This window comes from Marmota marmota, unplaced genomic scaffold (assembly GCF_001458135.2).
Source record: "Marmota marmota marmota unplaced genomic scaffold, marMar, whole genome shotgun sequence".
NCBI lineage: Eukaryota > Metazoa > Chordata > Mammalia > Rodentia > Sciuridae > Marmota > Marmota marmota.
In genome coordinates this window covers 27,258,596-27,285,075 of record NW_026000026.1, presented here as the reverse complement: position 1 = coordinate 27,285,075, position 26,480 = coordinate 27,258,596, and the positions used below count along the sequence as shown (strand labels likewise).

Here is a 26,480-nt window from a genome sequence, read left to right as displayed (position 1 = left end):
ACTGAGCGTCAGAGTTTTATTGCTTTGTAAAAACTTATCCAGGGAGTTTCCACCATGTCACCTTGTTCTCTTTAATTGAAGATGTGAAGCAAGCTTTTGGGCACCACCACCCTTTGGGCACCACCACTCCCCTCGCATAGGTGGGTAACATCACCTTCACTGGGTTCCTCTGTCTGCCAAAGGCAAGTCCCTATGTGGGAAATGAGTCCACACACCCAGGACAGCTACTTCTACGTTGATTCCGCCTGTGTCCAGTTTAATCCCACTTCCAGCATTTCCACGTGTCCTGTCCTCACTGCACTTGCATCTCTGTTGCTTATTCTTTAAATATAGACTGGACCCAAGAGGGATTGAGAGTAGACACCAGGAAATCCTTAGAAGCAAATGAGAACAGAGACACAGCATATCTAACTCTCTGGGACACTATGAAAGTAGTTCTGAGAGTAAAATCTACAGCTCTGAGTGCCTACCTTAAAAAAATAAAGGGATCTCAAATAAATCAGCTTATGCTGTACCTCATATCCTCAGAAAAAGAATAACTGATCCCAAAAAACAGGAGGAGATAGGAAATATTAGAATAATATTAGAGCCAAAATTAATGAAACTGAAAATGAAAAACAAAGAACAAATTCATCCACGGAACAAATCAGAAAAACCACCCATTCACAAGACTTCAAGAAAAAGAAAGAAAGAAAGAAAAAGGGTCATGAGAACTAATCTAGCCAATGAGGTAAAAGAGCTCTACCATGAAAATTACAGAACACTGAAGAAGGAAATTGAAGAAAACCTTAGAAGATAGAAAGACATCCCATGTTCTTTCCTAGGCAGAACTGATATCTCAAAATGGCCATACTACCAAAATTAATATGCAGATTCAGTGGAATCCCCATCAAAATGCCAATATCATTCTTCACAGAATTGGGAAAAAAAAAGTCTTAAATGCATTTGGAAGAATAAGTCTCAGAATATCCAAAGCACTACAGAGCAAGAAAAATGATGCTGGGGGCATCAGAGTGCCTGAATTTAAATTATACTACAGATCTGCAGTAACAAAAACAGCATGGCATTGGCACGAAATAGACATGAAGACCAATGGAAAAGAATACAAGGCACAGAGACAAACCCACATGCTCACAGCCATCTGACATTTGACAAAATACATTTCGTAAAAAACCCTCTTTACCAAATGGTGCTGGGAAAACTGGATAGCTGCCTATATGTAGGAAAATGAAACCAGATCCATACCTGTCACCTTGTATAAAAGTCACATAAAAATGAATCAAAGACACAGGAATTAGTCCAGAAAGCTTACAACCACTAGGGAAAAAAAACACATAGGGCCAACATTCCATGATGTAGATCCTGGTGACAACTTCCTTAACAAAACCCCCCAAAGTGCAAGAAAGAAAACCAAGAATCAATCAGGAGGGATGCCATCAGTTAAAATCTTGTGCACAGCAAAGGAAATGATGAAGGGAACGAAGAAAGATTGTACAGAATGGGAGAGAATCTTTGCCAGCCACTTCCCCAACAGGAGATTAATATTCAGAATATGTAAAAACCTCAAATACATTCAATCTAAATCACAATAAAAATAGTAGCCCAATCAACAAATGGTCCAAAAAATCAAACAGAAACATTAAAAGAAACACAAATGGCCAATGTGTATATGAAAAAATGTTGAACAATGCTTGTCGTCAGGGAAATGTAAGTCAATTCTACACTAAGGTATCATCTCACTGCAGTCAGGTGGCGAATGCCAAGAGTACAAATAATAATAAGTGTTGGCGAGGATGTCAGTAAAGTGTAACTCACACAGTGGTGAAGGCCACCACTCAGGAAAGCAGCATGGAGAGTCCTCAAATAACTAGGAAGGGAACCACCACGTGACCCCGCCATCCCACTCCTTGGTGTTTTTCAAAAAGATCTAAAACCAGCTCAGTGCAGGAGTGCAGCCACCTAAATGTTTATAGCAGCACAGTTCACAACAGCTAAACTAAGGAATCAACCAGGCTCCTGCCAACAGATGATCGGATTAAGAAACTCTGGTTTTTATACACAGAGGAATTATCCTCAGTGAAATTAGGGCATTTGCTGGTAAAATGGACGGAAATGGAGAACATCATGTTAAGTGAGACAGGTCGGACTCAGAAAATCAGACTTGGGAAGTTTCCTCTCATCTGTGGAAGCTAGAGTTAAATAAGGGAAAGAAGGAGAAAAGATAGGATAAAGTACAGGAAAGGTCAGGGTTATACAAGGAGATCAAGAGTCAGAGGGGAGGGACAGAGAAAGGGAGGAAATGTGGAATGAGCCATTAAAAATCATGATAAGTGCAAGTATAAATATCCCACAGGGAATTTCATCTGTATATATAAATTTTAAAAACAATCAAAAATAAAATGAAGAGATGAGCAAAAGGAAGTCTAGTAGAAATCAAGAAGGAGGAGGCAAGTGGTGTGAGGATGGGAGGGAAGAGGGGACCCGGAACCAATACCAAACTCCATGCATGTATGGTTTTGTCAGGATGAACCAACTATTACGGGTAACTATAATCTTTTAAAGAGAAAAATCCGTGGCCCTTGCAGGAAATAACCAGTCCCTCCTTCACACTGAGTAGGCCCCAGGCCCCTCCTCCTCCCTCTGCTGAGTAGCACTTAGTGAGGCTGCTGCAGAGTGAGACCACCAGCCAGCCACACCAGGGTCTCAGGGGCAGGATTCTGGGGCTCACCTTTCTTGTCCTGGGACTCCCAAATTGACCATCACTAACGCCCAACTAACCATGAAGGGTCATATGGAGCCAGCCCAGGCCCCAGGGGAAGGAGTCTTGTCTTGTTCCTCGAGGTCTGTCCAGTTCCTTCTAAACATGCAGCATGAGAGACCCTTAACCATTGCTGTCTGTGCTCCTGGTTTCTACTTCACAATTTTGGAGGAAAGTGCTTGTCACTCTGTCACAGTCACTTCCTCTTGCAACAAGGGACACAGAGTGTCAGTTCCCTCCATAGAGCAGAGTCGGGGATCTCCCCAGCACAGACACGGGGACAGAGCAGGCTCCTCAGGGCTCCCCCATGTCTGCACCTGCCTCCTGGCCCCAGTGTCCCTGTCCTGTCCTGCTGCTGACCCTCCTGCTGGGACTCACAGGTGAGTGAGCACTGTCTGGGGAGAATCCTCTGTCCGGGCCCCTGGGTCAGCTCTGCCCTTGGACTCCCAGGGACTCAGGACAAACACAGGCTCTGCCACCAATGGCAAGGACAGGGCATCATCTGGAGCCCAGACCAAGGGTCCTGAGCTCTGTCTCTGGGAGGCCTCCCCTGCAGCTGGGGCCAGAGGCATCACATCAGCTGATGCTGCAAACAGCAGTGACAAGAATGACTTGTATATTATAATACTTCAGCTCACAGAGCATCTCTCCAGAGGATCAATGTTTAAGTCCTCATAACTCCTGAGCCCCCAAGACCTCAAGGCCATGCAGGGAGTGATCTCTCTCTCTCTCTCTCTCTCTCTCTCTCTCTCTCTCTCTCATTGTCTGGCCTTGAGGTACAGGTCCTCAACCATCTTGCCTTCTCCACCCTGATTTCCTACCTCCCACAGGCCCAATAGCCTTGGGGCCAATCAATGCTGGACTGAAACCTCTAAAACTGTGAGCTGTCATCCTGCTTTTCTCTTCATCAGTGAATTTGTCTCAGGTATTACTTACAGTAATGAAGAGTTGACTGACACGGGCTGTGACGATGTCCTTACCCTTATTACATCATAGGGTGCCAGTGGAAGGCTCCAGACTCAGGAAATCTGCTGAGTGATAAATCTCAATTCTTTGATCACTCATCATGGGCCAGGCTCTCTTGAGATGCTGTACAACTCTCTGTCATGTGATCATGATACCCACAGCAGACACTCTGGTCACCCCACCTTATAGATAAGAAACAGAAGTACCAGGAGTTCTGTGGTCACTCAATAGCAGTGCTAGGGCTGGGGTTTGGATACAGATAGTCTGATCCGGAGCTCATGGTTCAACCACCCATCTTCAAACACTGGGACCTGACTCTGTTTTAATGATGTGTAGCATAAGACCATGGGAGGGCAGATTTTTTGCTTTCAAAGGCCTGGTAAATCTTAATTAATCATGAGTGGTCTAGACACCCAAGGAGGATTTTGATCTTGTTTCTTCTCTCTCTCTCTCTCTCTCTCTCTCTCTCTCTCTCTCTCTCTCTCTGCCTAGTTTTAATTTGTAAGTGAAATCAGTAAATCTGGTATATGCTGCCTGATTGACACAGTTTCTACAACTTCTGCAAATGGGCCTAGAGAATGGTGGGGTTAGGGAAAGATGGTTTGTGGGGTTTTTTTTCCTGGGCTCTTCTGCTTCCTGCCTATATTTGGCAAATAGCTTTTGTTCTGCCAAGTATTCTATATGGGAAATCAACCTGTGGCCATTTCTACAAAATTTCTGCATTCCAAATAGACGTCTGAAATGCAGCGGGTGTTGCATTGAGAAATTCATAAAATAAGCACACATTGATTGAACACCTACTGTGTGCCAGGAACTGTTAAAGAAACTTGCAGTGTGTTGGGCATAAAAGAGGCAAAGGAGTTGCCCTGTGTAGCTAAGATCATTCTAGGGACAATGGTGGTGATCAATACATAACAAATAGGTAAATCATATGACATATTGAACAGTGATCAATGTGAAGTGAAAACAATCAGCTGGAAAAGGGAACTGGAGACTCTGTGGGAGAGAGCTACTGCAAATGGGGTGGTCTGGGCGGGAATCACTGAGGAGGGGAATGTGCACAGGGCATGAGAGCAGATGTCCCTGCTGTGACTCCCATTATGTCCTCTAGGTTAATTCTTAGGGCTTCAGTTAGCCAAGGGGCTGGTGGGAAGTGACCCCCTCTGATACCCAGTAAGGGACTAAGCATGGGAAAGCCATGCCATCCTGCGGATGAAACACACCAGAGGTCCAGTTCTTGCTCTGTCTTCTCCTGATCAGACTTTGGTAGCTGTGGGGAGCAGTTGAAGTGATCAGTATTTACAGAGCATCTAAGTCCTAGAGAGGCAAAGGGTCACCAGACAACTGTTGCTCTTATGATATGTAGACAAGATCATGAGGGGAAGATGTTTGCCTCCAAAGCCATGGGGCAGCTTGTGGGCATTGTGAGTGATCTAGAAACTCCAAGGGAATTTAGTTTCGCTTGGTTGAATGAAATAACAGCAGTGATGTTGGTCTTTTAAAAAAAAATTATTTGTTCTCTTTAGATACACATGACAGTAGAGTGTGTTTTGACATATTTTACATACATGGAGTATAACTTCCCATTCTTGTGTTTGTACACAATGTGGAGTTACACTGTTAGTGTATTCATACATAAACACAGGAAATTTACAACTAATTCATTCTACTGTCTTTCCTATTCCCATCTCCCACTTCATTCCCTTCATTCCCCTTTGTCTAATCCAACAAACTATTCATCCCTCCTCACCCTCCTCACCCTCCCTTGTTGTTAGCCTCCACACATCAGAGAGAATATTTGGCCTTTGTTTTTTTTTTTTCAGGTTGGATTATTTCACTTAGCATGATATTTCCATCCATTTACTGGCAAATGCCATGATTTCATTTTTCTTTATGGCTGAATAACATTCCATTGTGTATATATACTACATTTTCTTTATCCATTCATCAGTTGAAGGGCACCTAGGATGGTTCCATAGCTTAGCTGTTGTGAATTGAGATGTTTTAAACATAGATGTGGCCATGTCACTGTAGTGTGCTTATTTAAGGCCGTTTGGGTACAAACAGAGGAGTGGGATAGCTGAGTCAAATGGTGGTTCCATTCCAAGTTTTCTGAGGAATCTCCATGCTGTTTTCCACAGTGGTTCCACCAATTTACAATTCCACCAGCAACGTATGAGTGTACCTTTTTCCCCACATCCTTGCCAACATTTTAATGTTACATGTACTCTTTATAATTATCATTCAACTGGAGTGAGATGGAATCTCAGCTTAGTATTAATTTGCATTTCTCTAATAGCTATAGATGTTGAACATTTTTTCATATATTTATTGATCAATATACTGATCAGTCATATTTCTTGTTCTATGATGTGACTGTTCAGTTCCTTTTCCATTTATAGATTGGGTTATTTGTTTGTGGTTCTGATTTTTGTTTCATTTGTTTTGTTTCGGTGTTAAGTTTTTTGAGTTCTTTGTATATCCTGGAAATTGATGCTGTTTCTGAGGTGCAAGTGACAAAGATTTTGTCCCATTCTGTAGGATCTCTGTTCACATTCTTGATTATCTCCCTTTCTGTAAAGAAGCTTTTTAGTTTGATATCATTCCATTTATTGATTCTTGATTTTATTTCTTGCACTTTAGGAGTCTTGTTGAGGAATTTGGTTCCTAAGCTGATAAGATGGAGAGTTGGGCCTACTTTTTCTTCTAGTAGGTACAGGGTCTCTGGTGTAATGCCTAGGCCCTTGATTCACTTGAGTTGAGTTTTGTGCAGAGTTACATATATGGGTTTAATTTCATTTTGCTACATGCAGCTGTCCAGTTTTGCCAGTACCATTTGCAAAGAGGCTATCTTTTCTCCAGTGTAGTTTTATGCTGCCTTGTCTAGTATAAGAGAACTGTGTATGTGGATGCATCTGTTTGTCTTCTATTTTGTACCATTGGTCTTCTTGTCTGTTTTGGTGCTGAAACCATGCTGTTTTTGTTACTACAGCTCTGTAGTATAATTTAAAGTCTGGTGTTGTGATGCCTCCTGCTTCACTTTTCTTGTTAAGGATTGTTTTTGCTATTCTGAGATTCTTATTGTTCCAAATCAATTTCATGACTTCTTTTCCTATTTCTATGAAGAGCATCATTGGAATTATAATAGTAATTGCATTAAATCTGTATAATTTTTTGGTAGTATGGCCATTTTGACAATATTAATTCTGCCTATCCAAGAACATGGGAGATCTTTCCATCTCCTGAGGTCTTCTTCAATTTCTTTCTTTAATATTCTGTACTTTTCATTCTAATAGTCTTTCACCTCTTTTGTTAGCTTGATTCCCAAATATTTTTGAGGCTACTATGAATGAGATAGTTTTTTTCTATTTTCTCTTTCAGTTAATTCATCACTGATATATTGAAACTCAATTTATGAGTCTTAATTTTATATCCTTCTACTTTTCTGAATTCATTTTTGAGTTCTAGAAGTTTTCTGGTGGAGTTTTGGGGTCTTCTAAATTTAAAATCATTTCATCAACAAATAGGATAGTTTGAATTCTTCCTTTCCTCTTTGTATCTCTTTAATTTCTTTCTTCTGTCCAATTGTTCTGGCTAGAGTTTCAAGGACAATGGTAAATAAAAGTTGTGAGAGATCATCCTGTCTGGTTCCAGTTTATACAGGGAGTGTCTCCATTTTTCTCCATTTAGAATGATGTTGGCCTAGGGCTTAGCATAGATAGCTTTTAAAATGTTGAGATATGTTCCTACTATCCCTAGTTTTTCTAGTGTTTTGAATATGAATCAATGCTATATTTTATCAAATGCATTTTCTGTATCTATTGATATAATCATGTAATTCCTATCTTTAGGTTTAATGTGATGTGATGAATTACATTTATTGATTTCCATAGGTTGTACCAACCTTGCCTGGTATGAACCCCACTGGATCATGCTGCACTATCTTTTTTATATGCTTTTTTGCTGCCCCTGACCAGCACAGGCAACGGAACTAAAGTCACTTGTGTGAATTTGGGGTGATGCAAAGTACCACACAGACACAGAATACCTTTTATAAGTTTCAGGAAAACTTTCCCATCTCCCGGCCTCAGGGTCCCCAAAAGGGGGGCAACAGAATGTCACGAGAGGCTGACGAGAGAAAGTGAGCACATTCAGAAGTGGGCTTTTATGGGGCAGGTGGGACACTATTTCTAAAACTATCTGAAAAAGGCAGAAGGGATAGGATTACAAAAGAACAGGTGAGTGTAATGCAACCCCAGCAGGTGACGCCTACTCCTGGAGCCAAGCTGAGGTAACGTCCAAGTTACTGTGACGCTATAATTGTTCAGAACCCGGGTGCATCAAGACTTAAAGGTGTGTTCATCCAGGGTGGCTTCCCACATTTTTATGTGATTTGTCAGTATTTTATTAAGAATTTTTGCATCTGTTTTCATCAGGGATATTGATCTGAAGTGTGCTTTCCTTGATGTGTCTTTGTCTATATTAGCTTCATAGAATGAGTTTGGAAGAGTTCCCTTCTTTTCTATTTCATGGAATAATTTGAGGAGGATTGATGTTAGTTCTTCTTTGAAGAACTGTTCGAAATAGGCTGACAATCCTTCCTGTGCTTTTGTTGTTGTTGTTGTTGATCAACTTTTTAAAATTAATTTATTTATTTATGCTAATTAGCTATATATGACAGCAGAATGCATTTTGTTTCATCATACACAATTACAGCACAACTTTTCATTTCTCTGGTTGTACACAATGTAGAGTCGCACCATATGTGCAGTTATCCATGTACCTAGGGGAATGATGTCCATCCATTCCACCATCTTTCCTGCCCCCTTACCCCCTCCCTTCTTTTGTGCTATCACAGTTCCTACATTTTTCCCATGCCCCACCCCTCCAATTAACAGAGAACATTCGGCTTTGGGTTTTTTGGGAGGGCTTACTTCATTTAGCATGATATTCTCTAACTCCATCCATTTACCTGCAAATGCCATAATTTTATTCTCTTTTAATGCTGAGTAATATTCCATTGTGTGTGTGTGTGTGTGTATATATATATCCCAATTTCTTTATCCATTCATCTATTGAAGGTCATATAGGTTGGTTCCACAGTTTAGCTATTGTGAATTGAGCTGCTATAAACATTAATGCGGCTGCATTACTATAATATGCTGATTTTCAGTCCTTTGGGTATAGACTGAGGAGTGGGAGAGCTGGGTCAAATGGTGGCTTCATTGCAAGTTTTCTAAGGAATTTTCATACTGCTTTTCATACTGGTTGAACCAATTTGCAGTTCCATCAGCAATGCAGGAGTGTGCCTTCTTCCCCACATCCTCGCCAACACTATGGTTGTTTGTATTCTTAATAACTGCCATTCTGACTGGGGGGAGATAAAATCTTAGAGTAGTTTTTATATATATTTCTCTAATTGCTAGAGGTGTTGAACAGTTTTTCATATATTTGTTGATTAATTGTATATCTTCTTCTGAGAAGTGTCTGTTTAGCTCCTTAGACCATTTATTGGTTGGGTTTTTTTTATTTGGTGTTAAGTTTTTGAGTTCTTTATATATCCTGGAGATTCCAGCTTTATCTGATGTGCATGTGGCAAAAATTTGGTCCCAAAATATATCCTCTCTCTCCATATCATTGATTGTTTCTTTTGCTGAGAAGAAACTTTTTAGATTGAATTCAATCCATTTATTGATTCTTGATTTTATTTCTTGTGCTTTAGGAGTCTTGTTAAGGAAGTTGGAGCCTAATCCGATGTAATGAAGATTGTGGCCTACTTTTTCCTCTATTCAACGCAGGGTCTCTGGTCTAATTCCTAGGTTCTTGGTCCACTTTGAGTTGATTTTTGTTCATGGTGAGAGCTAGGGGTTTAGTTTCATTTTGCTGCATATGGATTTTTGGTTTTCCCAGCACCGTTTATTGAAGAGGCTATCTTTTCTCCAATGTATGTTTTTGGTGCCTTTGTATAGCATAAGATAACTGTATTTACGTGGATTTGTCTCTATGTCTTCTATTCCCATGTTTTTTGTTTGTTTGTTTGTTTGTTTGTTTGTTGAGGCTATTGTGAATGGGATAGTTTCCTGATTTCTCTTTCAGAGGGTTTATCACTAATGTATAGAAATGCATTTTATTTATGGGTATTGATTTTATATCCTGCTACTTTGCTGAATTCATTTATTAATTCTAGAAGTTTTCTGGTAGAGTTTTTGGATTCTCTATAGAATCATGTCAGCAGCAAATAATGATAGTTTGAGTTCTTGCTGAAAGCTATAGCCAAGTAGAAATGACACATGGCATTTTGGGTTGAAAGGTGACCCTGCTCAGGGATTAGGGTGGCTCCAGGTTTAGGGTGGATCCTGCTGGGAATAGGGCGGCTCCAGGATTAGGGCGGATCCTGCTGCCTCAGGTACCCGCTCCTTTGGAGTTCCCGTTGAGTTCTCGCGGGGTTCTGAGAGTATTGGTACGCAGAGCCCGGTGGAAGGAGTGTATTTTCCCAGAACGTGTGTGTAGAGTGTCGGTGAGAGTTCGGGAATAAAGAGTTGCTGTTTGAATCTACAAGGCCTTTGTGGTGGCTCGGTTATTTTGTGCCCAGACAGACTGCGGCAAGTTCTTCTTTTCTATTCATATCCTTTTAATTTCTTTCATCTGTCTAATTGCTGTGGCTAGAGTTTCAAGGACTATGTTGAATAGAAGTGGTGGAAAGAGGGCATCCCTGTCTTGTTCCAGTTTTTATAGAAAATGCTTACAATTTTTTTCCATTTAGAATGATGTTGGCCTTGGGCTTAGCATAGATAGCTTTTACAATGTTGAAGTATGTTCCTACTATCCCTAGTTTTTCTAGTGTTTTGAACATGAAGGGATGCTGTGTTTTGTCAAATGCTTTATATGCATCAATTGATATAATCATATGATTCTTATCTTTAAGTCTATTGATGTGATAAATTATATTGATTAATTTCCATATGTTGAACCAAGCTGCATCCCTGGAATGAACCCCACTTGATCATGGTGCATCATTTTTAAAATATGTTTTTGTATGTAATTTACCAGAATTTCATTTAGAATTTTTGCACCCATGTTCATCAGGGATATTGGTCTGAAATTTTCTTTTCTTAATGTATCTCTGCCTGGTTTTGATATCACGATGATACTAGCTTCCTGGAATGAATTTGGAAGGGTTTTCTTCTTTTCTATTTCATAGAATAATTTGAGAAGTACTGGTATTAATTCTTCTTTGTAGGTCTTATACAACTTAGATGTGAATCTGCCTGATCCTGGGCTTTTCTTGGTTGATAGGCTTTTGATGGCATCTTCTATTTCCTTGCTTGAAATTCATCTGTTTAAATTGTGTGTCCTTTTAACTTAGTTTGGGTTAATTATATGCCTCTAGAAATGTGTCAGGGTCTTTGAGGTTTTCTATTTTACTGGAGTATAAATTTTCAAAATAGTTTCTAATTGCCCTCTGTATTTCAGTGGTGTCTGTCATTATATTTCCTTTTTCATCACAAATTTTAGTAATTTGAGTTTTCTCTATTTTTGTCTTTATTAAGGTAGCTAAGGGTTTGTCAATTTGTTTTTTTAAAGAATCAGCTTTTTGTTTTGTCAATCTTTTGAATTGTTTCTTTTGTTTCAATTTCATTGATTTCCACCCTTATTTTAATTATGTCCTGTATTCTACTACTTTTGGTGTTGGTTTGTTCTTTTTTTTCTAGGACTTTTAGATGTAATGTCGGGTCATTTATTTTTTGGCTTTTTATTCTTTAATGAGTGAGCTCAAGGCAATGAACTTTCCTCTTAGCACTGACTTCACAGTGTCCCAGAGATTTTGATAAGTTGTATCAGAGTTCTCATATATCTGTAAGAAATTTTTTATCTTCTCCCTGATGTCTTCTGTTATCCAAGCATCATTCAACAGCATATTGTTTAGTCTCCAGTTGTGGGAGTTGCTTCTATTTTCTATTTTGTCATTGATTTATAATTTTATTCCATAATGATCAGATAGAATGTAGGTTAATATTTCTATTTTTTTGTATTTGCTAAGACTTGCTTTATGGCATAATATATGGTCTATTTTGGAGAAGGATCCAAGTGCTGCTAAGGAGAAAATATATTCACTTTTCAATGGATGGAATATTCTATATAAGTCTGTTAAATCTAAATTATTAATTGTTTTATTGAGTTCTATAGTTTCTTTGCTTAGTTTTTGTTTGAAAGATCTATCCAGTGGTGAGAGAGCTGTGTTAAAGTCACTCAGTGTGATTGTGTTGTGATCTGTTTGATTCTTGTAGTTGAGATGGGTTTGTTTTACACATATAGATGCCCCATTGTTTGGGGCATAGATACTTATGATTGTTATGTCTTGTTGATGTATGAATACCTTAATGTCCTTCTTTATCCCTTTTCACCATCTTTGGTTTGAAGCCCACTTTATCTGATATGAGGATGAAAACCCCTGCTTTTTTACACAGTCCATGTGAAAACAATGAGTACATTTTTTCCCACCCTTTCACCTTTAGTCTTTGGATGTCTTTTCCTGTGAGAAGAATCTCTTAAAGCAGCCTATTGTTGGGTCTTTTTTTAAGTCAAATATGCCAGTCTATGTCTTTTATTAATGAGTTTAGGCCATTAACATTCAGGGTTATTATTGAAATATTATTTGTATTCCCAGGCATTTTGGTTTATTTTTGGTTTTTAACTCAACTTGGTTTCTCCTTTGATTGGCCTTTCCTTTAATGTAGTTCATCCCTTTGCTGATTTTCATTTTGTTTTTCATTTCCTTCTCCTGGAATATTTTGCTGAGAATGCTCTGTAGTGAAGGCTTTTTTGCTGTAAATTCTTTTAACTTTTGTTTATCATGAAAGGTGTTTTATTTTGTCATCATATCTGAAACTTAATTTTACTGGATATAAGATTCTTGGTTGGCATCCATTTTCTTTCAGAGCTTGGTATATGTCGTTTCAGGATCTCCTGGCTTTGAGGGTCTAAGTTGAAAAATCCACTGAGATCTGAATTGGGCTCCCCCTATATGTGATCTGATTCCTCTCTCTTGCAGCCTTTAAGATTCTATCCTTGGGCTGGGATTGTGGCTCAGCAGTAGAGTGCTCGCCTAGCACGGATGCAACCCGGGTTCGATTCTCAGCACCACATAAAAATAAAGGCATTGTGTTGTGTCCATCTACAAAAAAAAAAAAAAATTCTCTCTCTCTCTCTCTCTCTCTCTCTTTCTCTCTCTCTCTCTCTCTAAAAAAAGATTCTATCCTTATTCTTTATGGTAAGTATTTTCATTATAATGTGTCTTGGTGTAGATCTGTTGTAATTTTGTACATTTGATGTCCTGTAAGCCTCTTGTATTTGATTTTCCAATTCATTATCCATGTTTGGGAAATTTTCTGATAGTATTTCATTGAAGAGATTGTGCATTCCTTTGGTTTGAATCTCTGTTTCTTCCTCTACCCCAATAAATCTTAGATTTGGTCTTTTGATACTAGCCCATAATTCTTGGATGTTCTGTTCATGTTTCTTACCATCTTCATTGTGTAGTCAACTTTATTTTCAAGACTATATATTTTGTCTTCATTATCTGACATTCTGTCTTCCACATGGCCTAGTCTGTTGGTGATGCTTTGTATTAAGTTTTTTATTTGGTTTATTGTTTCCTTCATTTTAAGGATTTCTGATTGTATTTTTTTCCAGAATCTCTATCTCTTTCTTGAACTAATCTTTTGCTACTTGTTTTGGCTCCCTTATCTCTTTGTTGGAGTGATCAGTGGTTGCCTGTATTTGCTCTCTTACGTCATTCTTTTATTCTCAGATCATTTTAATTATGTACATTCTGAACGCCTTCTCTGACATTTCATCAACTGCCTTGTCAATGGATTCTATTGTTGTAGTATCTTGGTTTATTTGGGGCACCTTCTTCCCTTGTTTTTTCATGTCATCTATGTGTCTTCGTTTCTTGCAGATTGGATCTGAGGTATTACAGTTTCTACCCTATAATCTTCTAGTGACCCAGAATATTACCTGGACTTTACCTTGATGTTGGGCTTCCAGTCCAGCCAGTGTCCCAAGATGGATGCAACCACTTTCACAGATGGGGCTGAAAGTGGGGGCCTTACAGAGGTTTGGGGCTGCCTGTTTTGAAACTAAGCTGCCTCCTGACCCTTTCTGTTGTCCCAAGGTGGAGGCTACTACATGGGGAGGTATGGTAATGGCTGCAGTGTCCTGAGACAGAGGCAGGCTAGGCCTGGGCTCCCAGGTGGATCAGTTAAGGTGGTCCTGGGTGTGACCTAGGCGTGGGCTCCCACATGGGTCTGCCAGGCAGTCCTGGGCCTGGACCTGGACTCTGACCTGGGCTTGGGCTCCAAAGTGGGTTGCTAGTGGTGTGGGAGGTCCTGGGCCTAACCTGGGCCTGGGTCTTTTGGTTAGCTTTTGATGGCATCATCAATTTCATTGCTTAAAATCATTTGTTCGAATTTTCTCTGCCTTCCTGATTCAATTTGGTTAGGTCATATGTTTCTCAAAATTTGGCAATGACCTCAAGATTTTCTATTTTTATTAGAGTATATATTTTCAAAATTGTTTCTGATTATCTTCTGCATTTCAGTAGTGTCTGTGGTGATATTTTATTTTTCATCACTAATTTTAATAATTTGAGTTTTCTCTCTATTTCTCTTTGTTAGCTTGGCTAAGGGTTTATCACTTCTATTTCTTTTTTCAAAGAATTAACCTTTTGTTTCTTCAATTATTAAAATTATTTTTGTTTCAATTTTATTGATTTCAGCTCTCATTTTAATTATTTCCTATCTTGTTCTGTGTTTTGTGTTGATTTTTTTCTTCTTTTTCTAGGGCTTTGAGAGTGATTTGGATTATTTATTTGGTGAATTTCTCTTCTTTTCATGAATGAGCTCAAGGAAATGAATTTTCCTCTTAGAACTGCCTTCATAGTGTCCCAGAGATCTTAATGAATTGTATCACTCTTTCCATTTACCTCTCAGTATTTTTATGTTCATTCCTGATTTCTTCTGCTACCCATTGGTCATTATATAGCATATGATTTAGCCTCCAGGTGTTAGAGTAACTTCTATTCTTTATTTTATCATTGATTACTAATTTCATTCCTTATTATTTCATCAATTATGGGCTACCAGAGTGAGGAATATATAGTGTTTTAATCCCTCAAGCAGTAAAAATTCAGACATTAACTCACTTCTTAGGATGGCACCACTACAGCAGCCTGGGCTCTGGGGTTGGTGAGGAGATGATGTGAGATCCTTTTCCAATGCACAGGTACTGTGGAGACTCCAGGCTGCTCCCTTAACTAGGCTGCAAGCCTGTGTTGGCTGTGAGCCTTTCAGCAGCTATGATGCTGACATAGGTTGAACCGTCCCTCAACATTGATCTGCAAAGGTCATCCAACCTCCTCTGCTGGAAAGATGCCAGGGAGCTTTGTTCCTCTTTCTTTTTCACTGTTTCTGTGTTTTGTTTGTTTGTTTGGAGTCAGAGGACATATGAATTTCACAAAATAATGCATTTCTTTCTGGCATATTCATGCATGCATATAACATAATGATTAAATTCACTCCCTAATGCCCCATTACCTCTCTGCACCCTCCTTCCCCCCCCCCCAGATTCCCTTTCCTCCCCTCTACTTTCATGATACTCTGGTTTTTCCCCCTCTGTCTTCCACAAGTAGAAGACACTGCTTGTCTCTCTGAGTCTCTCCGATTTTGCTTGAAATGATGATCTCCAGTTACATTTTTTCCTGAAAATGATGTAATTTCATTCTTCTTTGTGGTTTAACAAAAATTCCATTGTGTAAATGTAGTACATTTTCTTTATCCATTTATCTGTTGAGGGACACTTAGGTGATTTCATGATTTGGTTATTGTGAGTTGTGCTGTGATAAACATGGGTATCTTAGTCATCTAATTTTCTGCTGTGAACTAAAAACCTGACACTACAATTAGAGGAGGAAAAGATTAATTTGAAAGCTCATTTTTCCAGAGGTCTCAGCCTATAGAGGTTCCATTCCTCTGGGCTAGAGTTGAGGCACAACATCATACCAGATGTATGTGGCAGAATAAGCAGGTCAGGACATGGCCACCAAGAAGAAGAAAAAGATAAAACTGCATTTACAGAACAAATAAAGACCCCAAAGTTATGCCCCCATGTACCAACCTGCTCCAGGCACACCATACCTGACTGCAGTCACCCTCAGTTAATTCCACTTAGGGGATTAAGACACTGTTGAGGTTAAGGCTCTCATAACCCAATCATTTCACCTTCTCACGTTCTTGCGTTGTCTCACAGGAGCTTGTGAGGGATACCTCATGTCTAAACCATAACAATAGGTAAGCACGTACCTCTACAGTTCTCTACAGTGTACTAACTTCAATTCTTTAAGATAAATACCAAGCAGTGATAGAGTTGATCACACAGTAGTTCTGTTTTTAGTTTCTTGAGGAAGCTCCACACTGATTTTCATAGTAGGTTTAGTAATTGGCATTTTCACTAACACTGAGTAAGGGTTCCTTTTTCCCCATCCTCACCACCATCTGTAGTTTATATTCTTGATGACTGCCATCTGACAGGAGTGTGTTGGAATTCCAATGTGGTGGTCATATAGGCAGGTGTGGACTGGCGGAAGGAAAGAAGTCCCTGGGCTTGTCCCTGAGGACTGTATTTCATCCCTGGACTGTCATGTGCACTTGCTATTCCCACCACTATTATCTCTCTCTCTCTCTCTCTCTCTCTCTCTCTCTCTCTCTCTCTCTCCTTGCACTCACTGTCGTGGACTGAGCAGTTGTCCACCACACGCCCTCCACTCATGGACATCATGCCTTGGTGCACCTGCTGACAGTGGACTGGCTCAGAAACTGTGAGCCCAAAATACCCTTTCCCCCTCTAAGTTGTTCTTGTCAGGTGTTGACCACAGCAAAAAAAGTTGACTAATGAAGAGGACAGGGGAGCAATCCAGAGGAGTAATAGTGGTCTCAACCGTGTCTTTTAAATTCTTTATTTGTGACCATTTAATTTTAAGAGAGAGACTCATAGCCTGTCAATGGCAGCAGCACTTCAAAGTCCAAGCACATTTCCCAGGGGAGATTTATAACCTCAAATTATATTTTTGGGCATCTGAAGGAAAGAGAGCTCAAATTGCTCCTTCCTCTGTTCCCCTTGTACCAGGAGCCACCCATCACCTTGGATGGCAGCCATGGACGGGCTGGGAGGTGGGGATCAACATCAGCAAGAACGCATCAGAGAAGGGGCTGTCAGCAGAGCAGCATGGACATTTAGGGGGAATCATTTGGGGAACCATGTAAAGTCCAGAAAAGGAATTATCTCTCACTAATGCCACTCACCACATGTTGGACACTATGAACAGGCTCATCCAGCTGTTCTGTGGCCCTCTGCCCCCTTGACTTTCACACTAGCTCTCATAAAGGGACACTCAGCACCTCCTAGAACTACACAGGCACCAGCAGTGAGCTGCACACACGAGGGCACAAGTCAGCCAGCAGGCCAGAGAGCTGTGCAACATGGTGGAGCCACTGGGGACAGCTAGGAAGTGAGGCATGAGCAGTCAGAGGCCATGCCCCAGGGACTTTGCACCTGACTTTAGAACCTCCCTTCCTCATCTCTACTGTGTTGTCAATGGGAGGGTTAATCCCACTGATGAGCCACCTAAAGCCCAAGCCAACAGAGCTGTGGAAACTGCACCTGGAGAGGCACAAGAAATTAAGGATTTATCAGGAACATAGTTTCTAGAGACAGAACCCCTGGGCAAGAACCTTCTTGGGGGTCTCTACAGAGCACACAAGCCAACATTGTGAGGGATTTCACAGGTGTGTGTGGATGCCACTAGATCACAGTCCAGGGAGAGCAGCAAGGGAACTTGGGACAGAGAACAGCTTATTGCACTGATGAACCTGTTGGCTGAATGGAGTGTTCATATCTGCTTGTTGGGGCATCAGGAAGTTTAAATCATTTGTGATACAACAGATCTTTAGTTTGTGGTACAATTTGGCCTTATTATCTAACATCCTTTCATTGCAACTTAATGGACTCCCTTAGAATTTCTTGCAGAACATTTCTAGAGGTAGTGACCTGCTCAGTTTCTGTTTATGTGGGAATATCTTCATTTCTCATTCATGTTGAAGGACAGCTTTGCCAGGTAGAGAATTCTTAGTACCTTTTTTCCAACACTGTAGATACATCATCTTGCTGCCTCTGGTTCCCATCATTAAGAACTTGATACAAACCTTAGGAGGAACCCTGTATGTGGTGGACAGGCCTCTCTTTCTGCTTCAATATTCTCTCTTTTCCTTTAGCTTTGGCAGATTGGTCTACAATGTGCCTCAGTGTGGCTCTGCACATGTTGATGGTACCTGGAGTTTGTTCTTGGATTAGAACATTCATATACTTGATCACATTCAAGATTGTGGAGGACATTTCTTTTTCAAATAAACTGCTGCCCTTCTCTTTGCTTTTTCCTCTGGGGTTCTCATAAGTGTGTCAGTGTACTCTGTAATATCCTGAATGGACTTTAGGGTCTTTCTAAGATCCCTTTTTTTTCTTTTCTGTTTGCAGACTCAGCAATATCAATGGGTCCTGCTCCACATTTCATGATTTTTAACTGCCTATGCCAATCTGTGGTGGAATCTCCAGTGAACTTCTCAGTTAGTTGAGTTTTACAACCCCCAAATGTCTCTTTCGTGTATTTTTATACTGTCTCTCCCTTTATTGATGTTTTCAATTTGCTGATCACATTCCACGTTTCCTTTTCTACTTTTCCATATTTTCCTAGAGCTTGTTGGAGACAGCTGCTTCACAGTGCTGGTCTCTAATCAAGTTGGGCCCACCGAGTCCTGAGGAGAAGGAGGCAGGAGGGGTGAGCTAGGGAAGGATATGGGATGGGGGCGGCAAGAGGGTGGAGTCATAGGAGGATGGGAAACAGGGAAGCAGCTCAGGCAGCCCCCCTGGATGTAAAGAATAGGGAACAAAGCCTTGTAATGAAACATAGCTCTCATGAGGACCCCTGGGTGGATACCCAGTGGTAGGAAATTTGGATTTCTCATGTTTACAACCATAACATGATAGATCTATTGTCTTAGGCACTAGGTGTGCAGTCATTTGTCACAGCGGCATTAGATATAATTTAATTTTACTGTGGGGAAATATGCGAGGAGTTCAGCAATATTTCATTTCTTACTTGAGCTGCAAGTTCATGGCTGTATGCACTATGATCACTCCAAGGTGATGAAGGAAACCCCATCATGAGCTTGGGAATCTCTGTGGAACAAGGAAGCTGAGCCAGAGACTCTCATAATGAAATGCATTTCCCACTAACTGTACCCACCACTCCCCCAAAACGCAGGAGTCTCAAAGAGCCACAGGACCCCACCCAATGGCATGGTCCATTGTACCAGTGACCTTGTGGCCAGAAAGGGAAAAAGCAATACATGGTTGGTGACATGAGAGTTCAGGAGCGGGGGGGTGCTCAGGCCCTAAGTCCCCTCCCTCCACCTTGCTCAGGGCTCTGGGCCTCAGGGGCAGGTGTCTCACAGTGTGGAGGTGCAGGCCAGGGGAGGCTCAGTGTGAGGACACATGCCCTGTGCTGAGTTCAAGGCCACTCTGTGGGCACTCAGTCAGTGACAGGCATTGCTGATACCACGTGATAAACCAAGAGAATCCCCCAGGATGAATGGTGACCACCCTGTGTCTCCCCCAGGAGCGGCTGCACAGGAGCTGCAGGTGATCCAGCCTGAGAAGTCAGTGTCTGTCGCTGCTGGAGAGTCAGCCACTCTGCACTGCACTGTGACCTCCCTGCTCCCTGTGGGGCCTGTGCATTGGTTTAAGGTGGCAGGGCCAGGCCGGGAGTTGATCTATGACTTCAAAAAAGGCTTTTCCCCCGAGTCACAAACGACTCAGATACCACACAGAGGGACAACAGGGACTTTTCCATCTGCATCAGTAATGTCACCCCAGCAGACGCCGGCACCTACTACTGTGTGAAGTTCCAGAAATCGACCCCTCATGATAAGGAGTATAAGTCTGGACCAGGCACTGAGTTGTCTGTGCAAGGTGAGTGCAGCTGCCTCCTCCTCCCTGGGGTGGGACAGGAGGTCGGGGTCACACCCTCCATCCTGGGGACCACAGCTAAGAAGCAGGAGCAGCACTGGGTGCTCATGTCATGACCTGCGGTCACCCCTTCTGCAGGTCAGGGAGACAGAGGCCTGAGAGGGCCATGCTGTTTGGTCCAGGCTCCATGGCTGGTAAATGGGGGCATCTGCACCCCTCACTGCCTGCTCCACAGCCCTGACCTTTTCTAGTCTGGCCTGTCCTGTGGCTCCCCAGCTGAGGGCTCTGAGGGTTTGAGGGACTTGCCAATCACAGAGCCAGACCATATCTGTTACCTTTAGAGAGCACTGCCCTGTGGGGGTGACCCTTCTCTTTATACCAGAAGCACCCAGGATGCTCTGGAAAGAGCTGGGAGCAGAGCAGGTAAAGTTCTCCTCCCACCAGGCTAGTGTTCCTAGTGAGGACCAGGCCCTCCAGAGCAGGGAGGGGGCAGGGCATGCTTTCCTTCCTTCCCCTCCTGGAACAGCACCTGAGAGGATTCTGACAGGCTCAGGTTCCCTGTAGACATGGGGCCCTGGTGGAGGAGCTGCCAAGAGGTAGGGCCTTTGCCTTGGGTCTGTCTGTAAATCCCTGTGTCTCAGGGACCAGCCCTCATAGGCACTTCAGGGTAGGAGAAGAGCTGGGTCACTCACTCAGAGAGTGTTCTCCATGTATGTGACACAGGGGTTCCAGGTTCAGGAAGCACAGGTGCTCACTTTCTGTTTCCTGAGAGGCTCTGCATACTCTTCCTAAGCCATGAGGCTGAGGTGGTCAGCACACATGGACCTTCACACCTGTGCCCACCCCTGTTGACCTGGGGAGCTGGAGGCCCAGGCAGGCCCTCTCTCACACAGCACATTAATGCCAGGAGGGGACAGAGCCCAGACCTGACTCCAGCCCAGGCTCCTTGCTGCCCTGGGGATAGACACTGTCCCCACAGAGGAGCCAGGGCACAGGAGGGGCTCAACACAGACCTGACCTGACCCACTGGGCAGGGAGCTGCATCTCTGGTCCTCATCTATCTCCCAAGGTTCAGGTGCCACTGACATTCACACCCTGAAGCCCACAGTGACTGGAGAACCTCTCCTGAATGTCGGCCACGATCTCCTTCCACAGGGAGATGCCCCAGCAGGACACACAGAACTGCTCCATTATTTGAACAAGGGCAAAGCCTTCTTCCTGTGGAGATGTTACAGTTGTTCTTACTGTTGTGGTGGGTGGGGTCGGGGGCTCCCCACTGGCTGTGCATAGGAATCATGGGGAAAACTGAAGACAAAATTCCCCAGACCCAGGCTTCACCTAGAAATTGTATTCTAAAATCTCTGACGTGGGTCTGGGCATCTGAAGTTTTCACTTACTCCAGAAGATTCTAACACACAGCCAGGGCTGAAAAACCCTGAGCTAGATGTCCTGAAGACACAGAAGGAAAGTTGGGGTTTTCCTCTGGCAATGAAGGAGAGCATGGGAGGGTTTCTCAGTGTGGTTGCTTCAGAACAGCAAGTGCTGGGCTCAGCTCTCTGGGGCCCTGTGGCAGGGTCTCCCGACAGAGCCCGCTCAGATCCAGCGTTAGCCCGGGACCCCATCTGCAGAAATAATTATTGAGCAATCCTCCTGTGTGGAGGAGTCTGCTCTTTTCACCTCTCCCCCATCCTGGGTGGGTTTGGCCAGCCATGTCCCTCCTGAGCCTTATCTCATAATGGGCTCTCACTAGGACCCGCTCATGGGACAGGTGGGGATTCAAGAGCTGAGAGGCTCCAAGGGCTCAGGACAGTGTTAGGATGCTGAGCAGCTCTTGATAAGTGGCCTTTGATCCAAATCCCTAATCCCTGTAGGGACTTCCAAGCTGCTGTGGTCTGGGTGACTCCACTTCTTCAGTGACACCCTCCATATTGTGCCCTCTGAGTGTTGGGTGCATGTCAGGCAGTGAGGTCAATATTTGCTGATACAAATATTCATGGCATTTGCTGCCTGGTGACAGCTGTAGAAGGTGCTGGGTGGTAATGAGCAATCTGGAGACACCAAAGGATCCCTCTAAGTACCTGTCCACAGGTAATTGTCCTGCTCATCCTCTCCCCTGAATGCCCTAAGGATCTGCTCAGGGGCCTGGGCCATCAGTCCCTGGCTTCACCTAGAAATTGTATTCTAAAATCTTAGCCCTGTGGCTTCCTCTGCACTCAGTGACCTGTGACTCCAATGCAAAGTGACCCAGATTCAGAAAAGCACCCCTTCATCCTCTCCCTCTCAAGTCAGTCCCTGGCCCAGATGAGACCCATGGTATATTTGTGGAAATGAGAATAATTGGTGAATTCATAACCCCCTGTGGATGAACCCTGCACAGAATAAAATCTGCCAATAGGAGGACCTGTGTTTGCCAGATTTGTTTAGTCTAGTTTTGTTTTTAGCACTGGGGATTGAACCCATGGGCACTTCACCTCTGAGCTACATCCCCAGCTCTTGTTATTTTTTTTATTTTGAGGCAGGATGTGGCTAAGTTTCCCAACCTAGCCTTGCAATTGCAGTCTTCCTGCTTCGGCCTCCCCAGTTGCTGAGATTTCGGACTGAGCCAATGCACCCCACTCTTTGCTGATTTTCCAGAGGCAGCCCTATGTGATCAAAGCCAACTGTGCTCCGTGTGGCTTGGGAAGAGACGTGCTGCACAGCACATGTCATACATGTGTATGAAACTCAAACAGCCTTGTTCCCCTATTCATGATGGTGTCCTGGTGCTATTTGTCCCTGTATTTGCTTCTTTAAACAGTTCCCTGGGTGGCAAGGATGCCAGGTCAGCGTGCAGAAACAGATATTAAAAAGAGTGAGAAAGGTCCACAAGCTCCTCACTGACCAGGTTGATAGCTGTGCCCTGGTGCTGAGAGGAAGGCTTGGATCTCAGGCCTGGGGCAGCACTTGGGCTGACGGTCCTCACTGTCTGCCTGGACAGCTGTGCTTGCCTAGAGACAAAGAGAAGGGACACCACACAGGGCTACACATGCACAGAGCTTCATTAGGAGGATTAAGAAAATGAAGTCTTGTCATTTGGGTGTAGCCCAGGGACGGAGCATGTACTTGGCATGCACCTGAGGGTCGATCCCCAGTGCAACAAACAAAAAAATAAAAATGACTCACAAGGTTCTGCAGAGGGTCACATACTTGGGGCCAGAGGGGGGTCTCCCAATCTCCTGACTTGTCTGTCAATGCTCCTCCTCAGCCAGACCTTCTCCTCCCGTGGTGTCAGGTCCTGTGACCAGGGCCACACCTGGGCAGATGGTGAGCTTCACCTGCAAGTCCCACGGCTTCTCCTCCCAAAATATCACCCTCAAGTGGTTCAAAAATGGGAATGAGCTCTTGTACACCCAGACCAGCGAGCACCCCACGGGAGAAAGTGTGTCCTACAGTGTGTCCCCCCAGCACAGCCCAAGTGACCCTGGGCCCCAAGGACGTTCACTCTCAGATCATCTGCAAGGTGCCCACTTCACCCTGCAGGGGGGCCCTCCTCATTGTGGGACTGCCAAGTTGTCTGACACCATACAAGGTATAGGACCCTGTTCCCCACCCCAACCCACATCTGGCCACCCAGGCTGCTGCTCCCCAGGAGCATTTGCTCTAATTCCCAGCAGTGCTGTCACCTTCCATGCACATGTGGACTCCTGCCCTGTGTCCAGCATCAGTGGTGGCTTCATTTCATTGACCAGAAGCAACTACCACTGCTGAGCTCCTCCCAGAGCCAAGCCTTGATGCGCAGGGTGATTTCATCTATTCTGCTCACTTGCTGCAGGCAGCCTGTCAGCCTCACTCACTTTACCCTAAGAGGAGCTGCTGGTCACTTGGCACCTCTGGTATGGCAGGCCCTGTGGTTAGTGATTCACTCCCGTGCAAACCTTCAATGTCTGAGTCCCTGCTTCACACCTGGTACTGTCCCAAGGGAGGCCCTTGCCATGCTGGGAGGAGCTCAGCTGTCTGTGCCATGAGGTCACAGCTTCTGCCTGTGCTGTTTCAGTTCCACAGAGGTCACCCCACTGCCCACCATGGCATGGAATCTTGTGAATGTCACCTGCCAGGTGATGCAGTTCTACCCCCAGAACCTACAGCTGCCCTGGGTGGAGAATGGAAATGTGTCCAGAACCGAATCCACCTCAGTCATCACAGATAACAAGGATGGGACATATAACCACATGAGCTGGCTCCTGGTGGACTTATGTTCCCAGAGCAGGGACGTGGTGTTCACCTGCCAGGTGGTACATGATGGGCAGCCAGCCACCTCCAGGAACCAGAGGCTGAATGTCTCAGAAAGAGCAGGGTATGAACATCTCCTGGCATGATAAGCACTCCAGCTGATGGGGTCTTTTTATATCCAGTCTCTTTTTTAAGTGGTAAAGTATATTCATGTTTACTATAGAATAATTCTCAAGTCTATAAATCTATACTAGAACCATCAAGTCAGCTGCAATCCCGCCCCCATCCTCACCCCAGGAGTCTCCTCTGTGAAGAGCTTGATCCATCTCTCCATGGGTCTTCTGACATAAACAAATATTAAAGAAGATAATCAGGGAGGGAGGGGACCATCCTATCCTATTGTCTTGCCTCTTGTCTCTGCACCTAACAAGTGCTCTGCTATCTTTCCTCGGGGCCTCTCCCTGCTCCTTACTCTGTTATCCTCTGCCCAGCCTCCATTCCATATTGGAATTTTCCATACTCATCTGTTTCCTTACCTAGAAAATTCTGTCTCTCCTGGATGAAATTTGGAAAGGACTCCCTGAGGATGGGCTACTAAGTATGGACCAATCCAGAGATGAATTAATACTAATTTCGATGCACCAAAACCAGCTCTTAAAGGATTTTTGAATAAATCTGAATACATACTCAGAGGGACTGATCACTCCTCACTGATCCCATCTCTAGAATCAACACAATTCCAATCAAAATCCAAAAATGTGGTGAGCCGCTTCTGCCGTTTATGCAAATTATGGTCGCCATTACAAGATGGCGCTGGCTCCGCTGTGGTCTGTGACAAACAACTCCTTATTTGGGAGAGTTGGCGCATGACTTTTCATCACCCTATGAGAAAGCTCCACGTGGCTGCTTTGCATTGGGGCTTGAGATGCTTTATTAAGGCTGGGAGGGGCATCCGAGAGAGAGAAGAAGAACTATCAAGGGCCTGAAATAAACTACTGAAAGAAGATTCCTGAGTGTTGCGTCTTCCTTGCGGGCAAGAAGTCGCGACAAGTGGTGCCGAAACCCGGGAACCAGAACTTTCAGCAGTCAGGGGGGTGCACCGTAGTCCCAGGTAAGTGGGATCCGCGATCAAAGCGGGAAATAGTCCCAAGTAAGTGGGATCCGCGACCAAAGCGGGGCAGCAGCTGCATTGTGTACTTTCGTTTTTACTTTCGCTTTTGTTTTCTGTGTTTCTCTTGTTGTGTCATTTTGCTTTTGTTTTTTGTGCTTCTTTTGTTGTTGTGTCATGGGTGCCGCACCTTCCAGTCCGCTTCTTCTGGCCCTAGATGGCCTGTTACGTTCTAAGGGTCTGGAAGTGAAACATAGTACTTTACAGAGATTTTTACAGAAGGTAGATATCGCTGCACCGTGGTTTGCATTTTCGGGCAGCCTTACTGTACCTAGTTGGGATAAATTAGGCAAAGATCTTGACTTTGCTTCTGAGCAGGGCATATTAGAGGGTGGGGTGATACCCCTTTGGAAAATGGTCCGTAGTTGCCTTACAGATGGCAGATGTCAGGAGGCACTTACAAAAGGACAAGAAGTTCTAGAGCAATTACATGAGGAGAAATCGGAGACGGCAGGAAGTGAGGTATCTCAGAAGGATGGGAGTGTGCGGAGCGTGAAACAGGGGAGGAGACGATTGTATCCAGATCTCAGTATGCTGCGCACACCCCCATGTGAAAGTGGGTCAGAGGAAGAGGAGGATGAGGAGGAAGAGCTCGGGAGGCTGTCTCGTCAGCTAGAGAGTTTAGCTATAGGAGAAGGGAACAGAAATAAACAGGGGCTCAAGAAAAGCGATCCCCCGGATCCACCGCCGTATGGTGGAGGTGTTTCGGGGAGAGCTTTCCATGCCCAAACATGGAGGGCTGTTAACGCTGAGATGGGTCTTGCTTATCCAGTTTTTCAGGATGACAATAGGGGAAGATTCCATGAACCCTTAGATTTTAAAATTGTGAAGACCCTGGCGGAGTCTGTGCGCACTTATGGGGTGGATGCCGCCTTCACACTAACTCAGGTGGAGAGTCTGTCTAGATACTGCATGACTCCCTCTGATTGGGCTAGCCTTGTTCGGGCTTGTGTTTCCCCGGGTAAATATTTGGACTGGAGAGCATTTATGCTAGAGGGCGCAATAGAGCAGGCCGCCCAAAACCATGCGGCGGGACACCCCCATTGGGACAAGGATATGCTTTTGGGGCAGGGTAGATTTGCAAATCAACAGACAGGATTTCCTCTTGAGGTATATGATCAAATTAACAACATTTGCATTCGGGCATGGAAGTCGCTTCCAAATAGAGGAGAGGTGTCTGGTAATTTGACCAAGATTCTACAAGGCCCTACAGAACCCTTTTCAGATTTTGTAGCAAGAATGGTGGATGCCGCTGGAAAGATTTTTGGGGATCCTGATAGAGCCATGCCCCTTATCAAG

At 43.6% G+C, this 26,480-nt stretch overlaps 1 pseudogene; it reads left to right on the top strand.

Annotated features, from left to right (window-relative positions):
- Positions 1-120: 120 nt before the first annotated feature.
- LOC107142921 lies at positions 121-24,764 on the top strand (annotated as a pseudogene).
- Positions 24,765-26,480: the final 1,716 nt, after the last annotated feature.